A 15,016-nucleotide genomic window follows, 5' to 3' on the forward strand; every position below is an offset into this window, starting at 1 on the left:
GGACTGACCCAGCTGAGAGCTCTTCACTTTGCGCCCCTGCAGTATATGGTGGTGTAGTATTTTGCAAAAGTTCGGTGATAGGCAGGTCGGCTGCATATATCACGCATGTGCACGTCTATAGGATTACCAATTAAGTGAGTTAATATGTATGAAGAACTTAGGCCAGTGCCTGGCACATAGAAAGCATTTAATAAATGTTTGTCCTCATTATGATTATGTGTGTAATATGTGCATATACCTGTGCCTGAGTATTCATGTAAATGTGGATGTACAGATTGTTTACATGCCTCTGTGTTTATGGATGCATGCGTGTGTATATATGTGTGTATGTGCATGTGTGTGCACCTAAGAATGTATATGCGCTTATGTCTGTATACACATTTATGTACGTAAATATGCGTACGGTGAGTGTGGTGTACCTGTAAATGGAAGTATGTGAATGTCCGCATGTATATACACCTATGTACATGTGGATATCTTTGGGTATCTTTGTGACTTTTACTGAATGGAATGCCTGTGCATTAGTTCTCTACTGCTGCATAGCAAATCACCACAGACTTAGCTGAAAACAACACCCAATTATTATCTTACAATTTTTGTGGGTTGGGAGTCCAGACACAGCCTAGCTGGTCCTGGGCTTAGGGTCTCACAGGCTGCAGTTAAGATGTTGGCCAGGATTACAATCAAATTTGAGGCCTGGGGTCCTCTTCCAAGCTCACGTGGTTGTTGGCAGATCGTGTTTCCTTATAGCTGTAGCCCTCGTGGCAGCTTTTTCAAGGGCAATAGAAGATTCTCTCTGACCTCCAGAGCCTCTTTCAAGGGCTCATCTGATTAGGCCAGGCCCACCCAGGAGAATATCCCTCTTGATTAACCCAAAATCAGATGATTAGAAACTTCAGTTATACCTGAAAAATTCTTTCACCTTTGCCATAAAGCATAACCTAGTCACAAGAGCAATATCCCATCATTTTCACAGGTCCTACCCACCCACACTTAAGGGGAGGAGATTATACAGGGCATGGACACAAGGGGGTAGGGTTCTTGGGGACCATCTTAGAATTCTGCCCTCCACAGTGTATATTACATAGATAGAGAGAGAGAGAGAGAGAGAGATACGTTATACACACACACTTATTCTGGGTCTATATGTACGTGTGGTTGTATATTGGGGTGCATATATGCATGTGTATATGTCCATGAGTGTGGTTTTCTGTGGGCTGTTTTCTTCCCAATGGGATTGCAGATGCCTTAAATAAAGATTGGGGCCCCTGAAGTCCAGAACTCCATCAGACCAAGGACTTTTTAATGTAAGGATTTCAGCTCTCCTACTGATGGGGAGTCTCCCAAGATGGGGTCCTGTACTCTCCACCACACGCCACATGCAGCGTCTGGTCTGCGTCTCAGAGATGCTGAGTTACCATTGTACCTGGCTCACATGCGCACATGCACACGTATGTGCGTGTACACATGCATGTACACACACACACTGGTATGACTCACTCCAAGGCAAGATCAGCCTGACTAGGGACAGATCTCACTCCTGCCCTTTGGAAGAAGCCACTCCCTGGCATCTCCCCCCTGCAACCTGCCATGAGATTACAAAGTCACTGCTCTCTCCAAAAGGAGGTCAGAAGGCTGAGACACCTCTGCCCCCCAAGTCGGGCTGAGGTCCTGTTTGGGACCCAAATTGCCTTGCAATCAGGTAATGAGCTTACAGGCCTCATACCAACATTATCCTAGCCCAGGAGATGCTGAGGCCAAGATGAACTGTGGCTAGAAAGTTGCCTATGGCCAAATACGTCTGTGAAACCCTGCCTGCTTCAGTCCTCCTGGGAATTTCGCCTTACAGATTAGCAGAGCAACGGCTCTGAGAAGGCCTGTAAGAAGGTGGGGCAGGAATAACATTCAGCACAGACACAGATAGTAAACAGATGCCCACTATTACTAGCTCCAGGTCTGCAGTTGTTGTGGAGAAATTGGCCTCTCCAGACTGTTTTCCAACCAAGAGTCTATGCCTCAGTGGACAACAAAGGTAAGATGGCTCCTGCCATGAAGGTGGAGGGCAGAAGAATGTTCCAGCTCCTCCAGGAACAGACAGGAAGGGTGCAGCAGCTGAGCTGAACCAACAGAAATACTTCGAGCTAATTTCGTGTGTGCAGAGAATAAATCTGGGGGTGGAGCTGTGAGCCAGAGCTGGGGTGTGGGGTCAGGATGCAGAAACCACATCTGTGCGTCTCCCTGTCGCCCCGCATTTCATATTTACTTCTGTTGATGAGATTTCGTCATGCTCGATTACAATTCATAGACTCGTGTTTCCAGATTTTATGCATCAAAATGCTCTGATTTACAGAGTCACCCTAAGCCTGACACCAGCCCCTCAAGGTGCTGTTGCTAAGCATGGGCACTGAAGCTTGTCCTGGGGTCACCCGGGGGCCTCATTTCTGGGTACAGTGGCCTCTGAAGAGCCTCAGGAGGCAGTGCCTGAGAGAAAACCTCTTGGAGTCTATCTGGGGAATGTAGAGGGGTGGGGACAGATACCAACATTAGTGTCTGGCCCTTGCATGGGGCAGAGGAGCAACGGGACTGTGGGGGCAGCCTCTGGCAGCCATGGATAGGCTCGTGCTGACCCTGTACCTCACCCTTCCCTCCTTCAAGCCCCTCCCCAACAAACCTCCACCAACAGCACCAGGAACCTTCCACAGCAGGGCGTGGGTCAGCTGGCCCAGGAATAGAAGTAGGTCTCTGAGCCCCCATTCATCACCCAGAAATGCTCCATCCCCCACTGTGCAGCCCCATCTGGAGGGGATGTGAAAGAGCAGCCACTTAGTGGGGTGGGCCAGCCTAGCTCAGTCAGCTGTGTACCCAGGAATGGTGCACTGCTGCTTGACCTTGTCTCTGCACATGCTCCCCTCCCTAGTGGGTGTGTGTGTGTCTGTATATGTGTTTCACATGCACACACACATTTGTTTCTCTGTGTGGATGTGCCTCTCTGTGTGTCTGGTTGCATTTCTCACTGTGCTGCCTCTGAGTCTCGGTTCACATGTCTGTGTATCTTTGTGTGAATTGGGGTCTATGTCAGTGTGTACCCATGTCTGTGTCTCTGCAGGTTCTCTCTCTGAGTGAGTCTTTGTCCCCTGTCAGTCGTGTGTCCCTGTGTCTTCCTGTGCATGTCACTGTATGCGCATACACACAGTGTGTGTCACTCTGTTCTGACCTATTTCTGGTTGTTCCTCTCTCCCCCTCCTTCCATCTGCTTCTCTGTCTCTGTGTTTCTCCATTTCTCTCTGTCCTTTGTCTATACGTCTCTGTGCTTCTGCATCTCTTAGCTTTGGTTCATGGTAAGAAACCCCTGTGCCTGCCCCATCTCTGCCTCCCTGTCCTGCGTACTGGGTCCTTGGGCCACCGGAGTTGCTGCAGAAACTCCTTCTCCCACACACACTCCCACCTGTACTTGCCCATCTTCAACCACTCATCCTTACTCCTTCCGACTCCTCTAAGAGAAGAGACATACAGTGAGTGATTTTCCCAGTTATGGTTAGGGAGAGTGTGGCTCCAAAGTGCACCGATGCTGCTTTCAAAACTCCAGCAATCTCTGGGTCCATGCAGCTGGTGCAATTCAGAATCATGTGGACTGGGCTGGGAGATCAGTCCGTGGGAGACCAAGGCCCAAGGCTCTGGGGTGTGTGTGGTGTGTGTGTGTGTGTGTGTGTGTGTGTTTGAGTCATGGAATCTTTCTTTCCTTTCTGTACCAGAGTATGAGAACCAGCAGGGCTAGTCAGAGCCATGGAACCTGGCCCCACTAGGGACCGACGCAGTGCAAGTCCAAGCCCCACACAGCATTAGGCAAGTAACCGGCAGACTAGCAATACAACAGTAATAACACAACTCCTTACAGAGCACCTCCACAAGCCAGCACTGGACTCAGTGCTTTATAGACTCTTCCTCACTGTACTCATCTATTGCTGTGTAACCATATCACTACAAACTCAGCAGCTTAAAATAACACACATTTATTCTCCCAGGGGGTCTGTGGGCCAGGAGTGTCACAAGGCTGCAGTAAAGATGCCAGCCAGGACTGGGCTCTCACCTGGAGGCTGACTGGGGAAGGATCTACTCCCACCCTCACATATTTGTTGGTTGAATCCAGTTCCCTGAGGTTGCAGGACTGAGGGCTTTAATTTCTTGCTGGCCGGTGGCTAGACGCTGCCCTCAGCTCTTTGCCACATGGGCCTCCCAACACGGACACTTGCTTTGTCAAAGCCAGCAAGGGAAAGAGTCTCAGGGCAAGATGGCATTACCACCTTGTGATGTTAAATACAATCACAGAAGTGATGGCCTATCCATTTCACATATTCTGTAGGTTAGAAGCACGTCATAGATCCAGCTCATGCTCGAGAGTGGGGATTACATGAGGGCATGAACACCAAAAGGCAGGGATTATGGGAACCACTTGGATGAGTGTCTGCCACACTCAATTCTCATAGCAACTTTGAGAACTGGTAACACCACCCCCATTTTACAAGAAAGGAGACTGAGTCTTATCAACATTAGGGACATTACCCAAGGTCACACAAGTGGAAAGAGACAGCAAGGTCTAGGACTTGAACCCTGGTGTGTTGCTTCCGCAACCTGAGGTCTTTGTCACAGGGCAATGCCACAAAAGGGAAACTCAGATGTAAGCCCACAGCTACCTACTTGGCAGGAGCAGGTCCTGTCATTTAAGGATTATGCAGCACCCTCAGCCTGCCCCAGGACACAAGGTTCTGAGTCTTTTTAAACAAGAAAGACTCAGGCACCCAGGTCCGCAGTCACTGATCTGACTATGACACCTAAGAGTGCAAAAGGCTGTTAAAGCCCAGAACACCAGGGCTGAGGCTGCCAAGCCCCAGAGAAACAGGGGACATTTTCCTCCCCATCCTCAGGTTGGCATTTTGACCATGGCTGCAAGGATGGGTCCCTCAACTTTGCTGACTTGGAGCTCTTCTTGCCGGCTCTTCCTGGGAACAATATGAGTCTGTCCCTTGGCTCCTGCCTACCTCTCTGCATTCCGGATCTCATAGCAGATCCACTTTTCCACTCCTGGACAGGCTTGAGGACATTTGTGAAGGAAGGTGACCTTGAAGAAATTGAGGATGTCACCTCTACTGAGCACCTGTTTTCTTGCCTTGACACACATCAGCGTATTTAATCCTCTCAACATCCTTTCAAGATAGGTATTATTATTTCTAGTCTATAAAGGAGAAAACAGAATCTCAGGCTAAGTAACTTGCCCAAGATTATACAGTGAATAAGAATCTGTATTCATACCCAGGTCTGTCTGGTTACCAAGCCAATGTTTGTTCTACTTTCCCAGTCATCTCGCTTTGAGTGTCCTCTTATCTACCACTTGGGCTCTCCATCTGGGTTCAAGGTTCCGCTTCTTTCTAGCATATTTAGGGCCAGGTTCAATGCTGTTAGGATCTGTAGAATCCCTCCCCCTACACCCACCCTCCCATGCATTCATCCATTATTTTGGGGAATCTTGAGTTTGTCTCCATGGGGCAGGATTTCTCCATTCTACATTCTGCTTTAAGCCAAACCACACAGATAGATTGTAACAAAGCCATGGGTTCGGTTACAACCCATGGGTTTGATGGGTCCCTGTCCAGCATCATTGTTCTCTGTCCATGGTGCTAATCTGTATTTCTCTAACTCCCAAAGCCCAACCAGAGCATCTTTCTGACCCTTGGATATGGTGAAGGAGTCTGGTTTCCAGTCTCTTATACAATTGGTCCTTGGAATCCCTGTTGCCTGCTCAGCTCCCTACTTGGGATCCTGATTCTATCTGAGCTGTTTTCCTGAGATCCAAGCTTTGCCTTCACAGACTTTCATGCCCCAACGGGGCCTTCAACACCCCCGGACTGCTGAACTGGTGACCCTCTGCCTAGCTTTAGCCAGTCGTACCTTAAAATGTCTCCTCACACCATGGACAACTCATAGGGTTCAAACTGGCTCTGCCTTGGCCACCCCCTATGGGTGATAACCATCACACTATAGTTACTAACACCAACATCACCTCTCACATCCCCACCACTGCCACCATCACTACCAACAAAACTGTCCCTTTAGTCACAATCCCCATCACCTTCACTACTCCCAAAACATCAACACCATCACCTGTAACTCCCTATAATCATCACTACCACCTTTTCCTTGAGCCACCTCTGATGGCAGCATAATCCCCCAACACCACCATTCAGCTCCTCGTCACCACTGTCACTCAATCCATCACTCCCTTCACCATCCCTAGCACCACCACCATCCTTGTCACTTATCAAAGCATTTAGTGTCTGGATATCTTAAAATGGGACCTGAACTAATGAGAAAAGTGAGAGGGGCCCATGTCAGACACTTCCTAGGCTCATTTGTCACCAACCCAAGATGAGTTTGCCCACTACTGTGCTGCGTTCACCTGCATCCCCCACACTTCCACACAGACCCCTCAGTCTTCTTCCTTATCCTCAAGCTAATAAAATATCCATCCTTTCTGATGCCACAGCCACCCTCTGCCTTTACACCTTTCAGAGAGGCAGTTGCTCAAATGCCAACCTCCCAATATCTCCCCTATCTAAGTGGGAGGCAGGAACCCCAAACGGGGCAAAGTCATTCCTGGGCCAGGCCTTCCTGATCCCAGCTGTCACAACCACTTCCAGTTTTTCCTGGAGCCCAGGAAAAACCATACCTATGCCACTCCCACTCTGGGCAGCCAAGTGTCTGGCATTGATTACCAGCCCCATAATTACTCTGCAGGCACTGGGAGGGATTTCAAGGCTGATTGACTTCAAATGAGAAATCCATGGGGCTTCGGAGAGGGCAGGGGACCCTTTGCTGTGGTGGGGGTGGGGGCAGGGGGAGCTCCCCTCACCTGCATGTGCCTCTGTGTCTAGAACCACAGCTCTGACAAAGGAGCATCCACCCACTGGGTTGATACCTGGGAGACCTCACCTAGAAGCTGCAAGGGGAGGCTGTAAAATCCTCCTAACCTTGCTTCCAGCCTTCCCAGGGACCCATGCAGAGTGCTGTGGATGGCCAGGCCAGTGGATCAACCAAAGAAGGCTCTGTGTCCACTGGCACATCAACCCTTAGAGAGAAGCCATCCCGAGGGAAGCAGAGCAGGCTTTAGGGAGGTGGGCGGGGAGATGCTGGAGAAACCTATCCAGTGCAGGCGAATGCAGGATCTCTCCTCCATGGGCACAGGGGAAAGCTAGAGGGGTAGGATGAAGGTTTAAGGGGTAAGGGGCTGCTCCAGAAGGCCACTCAAGGCATTAAAAGAGACTATTCCTTTCCCAGGAGAATTCAGAGGTAAGACCCCACTGGGAAATGCCCTCTGAAATGAGACACATAAATACCCATAAATCCTCTGATCTCACACATATTTACAAGCTTAGGAATTTACTCTGGGCACCTGCACACACACACTTATGCTCATGAACACACACTCATCCACCTCCCTCATCCATACATTCTCAATCTCAGAGACAAAAACAAAACAAAAAGAAGGCTATCACACTTGTATCCAGTCATGCATGCACACACACACACACACATACACACACCCCTACATCTACATCCACATCCCCCATCCCCACACATGCACACCAACACACTTCATGCCATCACACTCACGTCCTCATATACATCTAAGTTCACACATCTTTAAACACATTCTCACATACTCCAAAGCCAAATACCCCAAGAAAAAGAGAGACATCACTTACACACTCATATGCTTCTCGAGAAATTGCAGAGCAAGGTGAGCCACTTGTTCTTTTCTCCCTCTCCCCCCTCGCAGAGGGGTTTTCATTTAAAAGTTGCCTGAGCCCAAGCTTTCAGATTACAGTCTAGACTATATAGGTTTCCTAAAGATAAGGCTGAGAAATTGATTTCAATTACCAAAGTAGAGAGGCTGCACTTCTCAGCCTCTGAGCGGAGCATTAACCCTGGAGAGCCAGGAGCTGCAGAAGAGGAATCCAGCAGGGCAGGCACTCATGGAGCCAGCAAACCTGCACATGCAAAAGCTCATTCACACCCAGCCTGAGCAAAGAGCCCAGGTTTAGGGTCAGGAAGCCTGGGTTCTAGCCCCAGCTCTGCCAATATCTTGCTTTTAATCTTGGACAATCACCTTTCTCTGCTCTAGACTTCTCTTCATGGGCCATATTCCTACTCCCCAGGGCTCATGAGACCTCAGTTTCACTGCTGATTGAGCACTTTCTCTGTTGAAACTCCCAGGAGGCCTGAACAGGCATTCAGATGCTTTAGAACCCAGTCTCTTAGCCATTCTGCCTCCAGGATGGAGGTCCCTGCACCCTGGTAGCCACAGAGCCTGTGTTAGTCAGAAGGAGCATCATTAGCTGCTTCAAGGGGCAAGCTATGATGTCTCTCTGACTTAAAAGATTTCTTTTTTCTTGTTTTTTTTTTTAAGAGACAGAGTCTTATTCCATCATCCAGGCTGAAGTGCAGTGACATGATCATAGTTCACTGCAGACTCAAACTCCTGGGTTCAAGTGATTCTCCCATCTCAACCTCCATAGTAGCTAGGACTACAGACATGCACCACCACAACCAGCTAATTTTTTTAGGGTCTCGGTCTCATTAAAGAGAGACCAGGCTGGTCTTAAACTCCCAGCTTCAGGTGATCCTTCTGTCTTGGCCTGTTAAAGTGCTAGGATTACAGGTATGAGCCACCATGCTCAGCCAGAAGATTTTTTTCTTATGCACACAAAGTCCTAGGTGGGTGTATTAGTATTCTCTTGCTGCCATAACAAATTACCACAAAAATTAGTGGCTTTTAAAACAATACTCATGTATTATCTCATAATAGGTGAAAAGTCCAGGCTGGGGTTTGACTGATTCTTCTACTTAAGAGTATCACAAGGCCAAAATCAAGGTGTCAGCCAACAGGATTTGTATCAGAAGGCTCTGGGAAGAGTCAGTTTCAAGCTCATTCAGCTCGTTGGCAGATGATAGGGTTAAAGTTCCCATTTCCTTGCTCGTTGTCATTTAGGAGTCAGTTTCAGCTTCTAGAGGCTATCTACATTACTTGGTTCATGGCCTCTTCCATCTCCAAATTCAGCAATGGGGTGTCATATCCTTCTCATACTTCAAATCTCTCTGACTTCCTCTTGCACCTCCCTCTTCCTCTTTTAAGGACTCATCTGATTACATTAAAGTTACCCAGATAATCTAGGATAATCTCCCTATCTAAAGTCATCTGATTAATAATCTTGATTACATATGCAAGTCCTCTTTGCCATGGAATGTAACATATTATATAAAGTCAAGAGCAAAGATCACTGGGGCCAAAATTCTGCCTAACCCAGTGGGTTGAGTGGCTTCTCCTCCAGTGGCGACTCAGAGATCCAAGCTCCTGTGTTATGTAGCACTGCCATCCTCAAGGTGTGGCCTTCATTGTTGCCACAGAAAGGGAAAAGAGGACTGGATAATTTCATGAGATGTTTTCAAAAGCCATCCTGGAGGAAACTTACATCAGTTCTGCACTCATCTCATTGGCTAGAACCAGTCACATAGCCCAAGCCTAACTGCAAGGAAGGCTGAGAATAAGCAGTAGCATGTGGGTATTTAGAGCACCCAACTGGTCTCTATCATAGGGCCTGAGTTCTAGGGACTCAAAAGTCAGGGAATCAGGAGGTAGAGAATAGTCTGCCTTCTCTTTACAAAGAGAAGCTACAGAAGAAACTAGTCTCAGAACATTGGTCTGTGTTTCTCCTGTTTAGGGCCTCCCAGTGGGTTCTTCAAAAATGTACTAGTCTGCAAATTTGCCAGTTTCCATGGGCTGAAGGTTCCTGAGAGGGAGAGAAGAGAGGCTAGCTCCATAAATTGCCATCCTCTCCTTAGTTCAGCAGATGGAATATGAAAGATGTGCAAACTCAAGGCCACATCCGAGGCATAAGACAGAATTGAGAGAACTCCTAGGAGCACCTGATGTGGAGCATCTGGGAGGTTCCTGATGGTACCAATCCCCCAGGTGGCCTAGTGGGATCTTCTCAGACTGAGCCTGGTCCTGGATGGAAAGTTTTTCTACTGACTATAACCATTTCTCTCTCCTCCCTCTGTCTTCCCTCGGGGTCTTGGTCACCATGACCTCTCCTTTCTTCATCCTTCCTTCCATCCCCCATCAAGGACTAATGACTTGACTGATGACAAGGGGCAGATAACTCATGGAGCTATGTGGGTCAAATGGACCTGACCTTAGTAGAGGGACAAGAAGCGGAAGAATGCCCAGCCCCCTTCCACTCTGGCCCAATCTAATTTTCCTGGGGCACGACCATCTCAAGGAGAAAAGCACAAGGATGACCATAGCTACTGTTCATGACCTAGTTCGTTAGAAAGCTCTCCCAACCATCACCCAATCTGCTCCATTAAGTGCAACCCATGGAATTCTGCTAACAATGAGAAACTGAGTCACAAGTCAGAACATTGAACAATCAGCAACATATCAGTGGGCAGAGTCTGAGGTCAATCAGGACCGATGATTTGGGATAGAAACTAGAAACAAGACGACGACATGTAAAATCTGTTTAGGGGAGGGCTGGCCAAATTACTTAGGATGGTACCTTCAGCTTTAAGGTTCCTGGGTAGCTGTGGTGGGGGGATACGATAGAGAAAACCAATCACAAGGAGAAGACACAGGTGGTGGTTATACTTGCAAATGGAAACTGAAATCAATCATAGAGGAAAGTTGCTAGAATAACAGGCAAGAGACTTGCAGAGAGTACCCGGGCCAGAAGACGTTCTTTTTTCTGCCCAAATTGACTGAATATTTTAAATTCCTTTCCACTTCTCAGAAGGTGTTCCAAGGCAACGCAGGAGTCATGCTTTGGGAGGACTCAGTACAATCACAGCTAGACACAGAAATAAAAACCAAGGGAATAAAAGCAGAGAGATGGCACGCCCTGGGCAAGGTAAGCAAATATAGTCTGTACTTAGAGAAATAGTCTTAGCTGTGCCCCTACCCACAAAACTAAAGTCTGAAACAAAGGTTCACATCCCATTCATTTATTTTGGAAAGTATCTCAGGATACAGGAATGGGAGGCTGAAAAGAATAGAACAGAAAAATATGAAAATTCAAGACAAAGGTCACTATCTGACCAGCCATTGCTGTGGGAAACTGGAGCTCGATTTTGCTGGGGCCTTCTGAGACCCTTCTGCACTGTGTAGAACGCACCTCAGAAATATCCATCCGAAGAATGAAAGGGGAGAGTATTTATCTACCACCCATTGGTGAAGGGTGGCCCCAGAGGATGAGTGGGGTCATACTGGATGGTCATACCGTCCAGTAGTGTGCTAGTAAATCAGCTCTTGGGATGAAGGGGAGACTGATTTGTATTATTTGCCAATTTCCATGGTGTAAATACCCCCACCATAGTTCATTTCAACCTGTCGCTGGTTTAGCACCTGTCTAGTAAATGTTCTGAATATCTAACAATCAGTTCTTACAAGCTGGTATGAGCTGGCTCACTGACTCCCACATCCAGGTTTGTATATATGTGGGTGCTGAGTGTGTCCCTATAGGAATCTCAAACTCTGCACAGGGAAGCCCTGGGGCAGGAAGTGAGAGAAATGTGGTATAGCTGCCCCAGGTGCTGTTGGGTACAAAAGCTTGAAGTTGGTTGTGGTAGCAATGGCTGGAGTGAAAGGTGGACATGGGAGATGCCCATACAAGATGATACCCAGAACAAGAACAGGCAGACAAAGAGCAAGGCCCCTGATGAGTTTAGCAGGAAGCAGCCCAGCCACATCAGATGGGACGTAGGAGTGAACAATGTAAGAGAGAAACCCAGACCCCAAGAGACAAGTGGAGGGGAGGCTGAGATGGGCACTGGGAAGGAAACTAGCCTGGACACCTCTGACTAAGGCTCAGCCCATACCCGGCTGAGGAGGGATAAGAGGCCAAGGTGAGAGCTACACTGTAGTTACACCTGTGGGTGACCAGCAGCGGACGACAATTCTACACACTCATGTTAATTTAAAAACTTGACAGGGCTCATCCCCTGGCATGGGATCAGTTTTCCATTCCCCCTTTTACTGCCTCAAAAAAAATCAAATTAATAAATTGTCTCAAAAACCTTTGCTCTCAGGGGCACATCGGCACTGAGGACTCTCCCCTTGGGAACATCCCCCTTGGTCCCATTGAGTAGATCCACTAAGCCCGGCCCTCATGGGTGACGAGGAAACAGGGCCCACCCTGTGGGAACGGTCAACTTTCCCCCAGCTGTGGCTCAAAGCACCTTCAGTTCTCCGCCACTGAATCCCTGGAGTAGGCAGGGAGAGGTGGTGGCTACAGGCGGACCTCAGGCCTCCCAGGGCAGGGCAGAACAGGACTGCTTGGCTGGGGACCCTCCATCCAAGCTCCGGATCCTCTGAAAATGACTCGCACCCCATCAGTCCTCCACCTGGGGGCAGGACCGTCAGGGTCACGGGGCCAAGAAGGTGCCACCCACTGTCCTGGAAATGGATGTGAAAAGCTAGAGGTGTGATGAGAGTCACCTTTGGAAAAGCCAGAGGCAAGGATCACATCCAGGCCAGGCAGCCACAGGGCTCATGAAGGCTGACAGTTTGGCATCAGTCAGGACAGAAGGCACCAGGAGCCAAGGAGGCAAGAGATGTCCAAGTGTCAACAGCCAGGTTCCCAGAGGAGAAAGTCACACAGGATAGCAAGGAAGAACCTCGGGTGGCAAAGGGACTTTTGAACAGCCCAGAAAAGTCTGGCAATAGGTCTTCCAAGTGCACGATGCTTTTACATGTGGACACTCACCTTCCCAGTGCACTGAGGGGTGTTTTTAAGTACTTCCCATCGCGTAAAGGGAAGGGAAATATGGATCCTGAACCAAGCTGCTTCCTCTATGCAGCACAGAAGAGGAGCTCCCTCCTGTAAGCCTTTATAGACATCAAGGGACATAAAGCCAATAAAGCTTTCCTTACCTGACAGAATACACTGTCATGGAGGAAATTTAGACCCAGGAGGGCACTTTCAGGCAGGATGCTTGCTGCTTACCACCCATCCTCACTGTCCACAGCCAGGGCCAGGCTGCTTGGGATGGCAGCAGCCTGGACAATAAAGAATGCGGCCGGGCACTGTGGCTCATGCCTGTAAACCCAACACTTTGGGAGGCCAAGCCTGGTGGATCACTTGAGGTTAGAGTTCGAGACCAGCCTGGCCAACATGATGAAACCCCATCTCTACTAAAAATACAAAAATTAGCCAGGTGTGGTGGTGTGCACCAGTAGTCCCAGCTAATTGGGAAGCTGAGGCAGGAGAATCGCTGGAACCTGGGAGCTGGAGGTTGCAGTGAGCCAAGGCTGTGCCACTGCACTCTAGCCTGGGTGACAGAGCAAGACTCCATCTCAAAAAAAAAAGGCGGAGGGGGGGCATTTGCGTTTGGGGCAAACTGTAGCTTGGGCCCAGACATTAGGGTCCCCTGTAGTTCTCAACTTCAACACCTCTTCCTCGGCCTCCTGCAGAGGGGGCTGCAGCCTGAGCAGAGGAGACTCGAGTCTCGTGGACTCTGCAGCTGCCCGCTGCCTTCAGAGGGGAGATATGGGAGCAGGGAGGACGCAGTGTTCCCTTTCCGCTCCTCTGCGCCTTAATTAAGTGCTTTCATTTCCCTCCTTCCTCTCCACACAGGCCCGACTGAGATAAGGCATTGATCCCCTCCCAGAGGAGGAGGAAGCCGGCGGGGAGCTTGCAGCTCTCTCTTTATGGGACAAGATGGATGGCTTATTAGAGAGCTCTTAATTGTGTGGTTTGTAACTTGGGGAAGTTCAAAGAGAAAAGAAAAGAAGTCTGAACTGGGGGCTGCCTGGGAGTCCAAGAAGTGAGTCATTTCTCCCCTCAAGGTGGGTTCTATTCTGCCTCCCTTACAGGAGAGCCTAGTCCAGATCAACCCAGCCTAGCCCAGACCCACTACAAGAAGAGGACGCAGAAGTGATCTCACTAAAAGAGGCCACGGAGATCATCTCACATAGCCAAAATGCTGCTCCATGTCCCCTGATGCAGCCAAGGATATGGCCCTGAGCTGGGAGTCCAGAGCCCTGGGCTTAGGTGCCAGTTCTGCTACTGGGTTCACTGAATGAACTTGACCAAGGCTCCTCACTTCTCCCTTTCAGCAGATGAGAAGGTTGACCTGCATCCACAGTGCTTAAACTACATGCTGGGACTACATGGCAGGGAGGGGGTAAAGGGAAAGCCAGAGCTCCAATTTCTTTTTTAAGGCCCATTTAGATCCTCCTCATGTATCAGAATTTTGCATAAGCTCTGTGACTTTTTTTGTTTGGTTTCTTGGTTTTTTGGGGGGTTTTTTGAGGTGGAGTTTCGCTCTTGTTGCCCAGGCTAGAGAACAATGGCGCAATCTCACCTCACTGCAATCTCTGCCTCCCAGGTTCAAGTGACTCTCCTGCCTCAGCCTCCCGAGTAGCTAGGATTACAGGCATATGCCACCACACCCAGCTAATTTTTTGAATTTAGTAGAGATGGGGTTTCACCATGTTCGTCAGACTGGTCCCGAACTCCTGACCTCAGGTGATCCACCCACCTTGGTCTCCCAAAGTGCTGGGATTATAGGCATGAGTCACCATGTAGTACAACCGACATTAGGAACATTCTTTAACCTCCTTTTCTCAATTGCTTCGGCTGCAAAATGGACATAATGGTAGAATCACAGGATTGTTGGGAGCTAAAATTGTTCCCAGGCCATAGTAAGAATTCCATCATTATTACTTATTTTCACAAACAGCTTCTTGCTTTAAAAAAAAAAAAAAAAGAAAGAAAAGAAAAAAATATTTGAAAAACCAATGTGCTCCGTAATCCCTTTTTGCTCTGGTGAGAAGGGGCTGAGGACAAAGGCGGGAGGGCATCAGCACAGGTAGGAGCAGCAGGGCCAGGAACCCTGTGCAGCCCCACCTCTTCCAACCAGCAATCCTTCCAGCCAGCTCCGTAGCCTTAGCAACCAGCCCAGG

This window comes from Macaca fascicularis, chromosome 1, assembly GCF_037993035.2.
Source record: "Macaca fascicularis isolate 582-1 chromosome 1, T2T-MFA8v1.1".
Taxonomy (NCBI): domain Eukaryota; kingdom Metazoa; phylum Chordata; class Mammalia; order Primates; family Cercopithecidae; genus Macaca; species Macaca fascicularis.